Source organism: Gossypium arboreum, chromosome 11, assembly GCF_025698485.1.
Source record: "Gossypium arboreum isolate Shixiya-1 chromosome 11, ASM2569848v2, whole genome shotgun sequence".
NCBI lineage: Eukaryota > Viridiplantae > Streptophyta > Magnoliopsida > Malvales > Malvaceae > Gossypium > Gossypium arboreum.
Window position 1 is genome coordinate 82,712,487 of NC_069080.1, and position 2,181 is coordinate 82,714,667.

The 2,181-nt window shown below is 36.1% G+C and overlaps 1 non-coding gene across 1 annotated transcript; it reads left to right on the plus strand.

Moving 5' to 3' along the window:
• The first annotated feature begins 292 nt into the window (after positions 1-292).
• Positions 293-403, plus strand: LOC128284856 (small nucleolar RNA R71). Its single transcript, XR_008275276.1, has one exon. It is a non-coding gene; the product is annotated as a small nucleolar RNA R71 (small nucleolar RNA).
• Positions 404-2,181: the final 1,778 nt, after the last annotated feature.

A 2,181-nucleotide genomic window follows, 5' to 3' on the forward strand; every position in this document is an offset into this window, starting at 1 on the left:
TCATCACTGGATGTACCTGAGTAGAACCACAAAAACCATCAATCTTTTTATTTAAGAGTTCTACTTGCTTAGATAGTATAGTAACCGTGTCGAAGTTGAAAACACCGGCTGCTTTAGTCGGCTTTGTTCTCATAACTTGCCACTGATAGTTATTCAGTGACATCTCCTCAATAAATTCGTAAACCGCCTCAGGTGTCTTATTATTGATAGTTCCCCACCAGCTGCATCAATCATCTGCCAAGTCGAAGGATTCAGGCCATTATAGAATGTTTGAACCTGTAGCCAAAGTGGTAACCCATGGTGAGGGCACCTTCTCAAAAGGTCCTTGTATCTCTCTCATGCATCGTAGAGTGTTTCTACATCCATCTGCACAAAAGAAGAGATATCATTACGTAATTCGGCTATTTTAGCTGGTGGAAAATATTTTAATAAATATTTTTTGGTCATTTGTTCTCAAGTAGTGATTGACCCTTGTGGTAACGAGTTCAACCATTGTTTAGCCTTATTCCTTAATGAAAAGGGAAACAACCGAAGACGTATGGCATTATCAAAAATGCCATTGATTTTAAATGTATCACAAAATTCTAGGAAATTTGCCAAGTGAGCATTGGCATCCTCGTCCTGCAAACCATCAAACTGAACAAATTGTTGTATCATTTGAATTGTGTTAGGTTTCAGTTCAAAATTATTTGTAGCAATAGCAGGTCTAAATATACTTGACTCGGTTCCTATTAAATTAAGTTTAGCATAATCATATATAGTGCGCGAAGTAGGATTTTGATTAACAGCAATTGCAGGAGGTAGCGAATTTTCTTGGTTTCAGCCATCTACTCGGTTGGGGTTTGAATATCGTCCTCTTGCTTGTTCTCTGCGTATATTAATCTTCGCCTTATTTCTCTTTGGTTTCTACGAACTGTGCGATCAATTTCACTATTAATAAGTAGTGGTCCTGACGGGTTTCTTCTAGTGATAAACTATAAGAACCTACCAAAAAAAGGGAAAAAGAACAATTACTAATCAAAATTAGAATAAAATTAAAATTGCAATAAAAGTAAATGGCTAAAGTAATAAAAATCAAGTATTCCTAATATCTTAGTTCCCCTGCAACGGTGCCAAAAACTTGGTACGTGATATTCGTGACAGGTTTTAAATATTTATAATGAATCGTTCTTGAAACTAACTATTATCACGATGAAGGTAAGTGTAGCTATCGAACAGTAGTATAGCTTTAGCAAGACCGGATTGTCGAACCCAAATGAACTAAAAGTACTAGTAATGACTGTCTTTTTATTATCTAGCCTAAGAATAATGGGGTTTGTTTTAACTAACTAATTAACTAAACTAAGAATTCATAGAAAATATAATTGGGGAATTACTTTTGGAAAACCTGATTGATTGAGACAATACCTAAGGAAAAATCCACCTAGACTTCACTTGTTATTTGACTCTGAATCGAACGATTTATTCATTTGACTTGATCCGTAGAATCCCTAAGTTATATTATTATCTCTCTTGAGACTAACAACGTCTAACCCTAGGTTGAATAATTGAAATCTCTTTCTAATTAACTCCCTAGGGTTACATTAACTCGATCTATGGATCCCCTTATTAGGTTTCACCCTAATATGGAAAAATCTTGTCACCCTATCTCTAGGCGCGCAACCAACTCCGCCTAATTATGACAAATGTACTCTTAGACAGGGTCTATTCCTCCTCTAAATAAGAGCTTAACTTGAATCAATATCCTGGAATATCAAAACAAAAATTAAGAACACATAATTAAGAACAAGTCAAATATTTATCATACAATTCAGATAATAATAACAAGATCCGTCTTAGGTTTCATTCCCCTTAGGTATTTAGGGGTTTTAGTTCATCCTAATGAAAGAAAACATCTCAAAAGAATAAAAATAACAAAACATAAGAAAACCCAAAACTCTTGAGGGAGTTTGAAGGGAAATCTTCGGTTTTGATGGTGAATTCGGCTTCTGAGATGGATCGGTCAGCTTTCCATGAGCAATTCCTTGCTTCCTCCTCTGTTTCCTCCTCTTCTCCTCTTCTAGGGTGTATTTATAGGCTTTGGAATACTTAAGAGCCCTCAAAAGTGGCCTTTTCCGAATAAGACTCTGCTTGGGCTCGACAGGGACACGCCCATGTATGATTACTTCAGGCCGTGGTCAA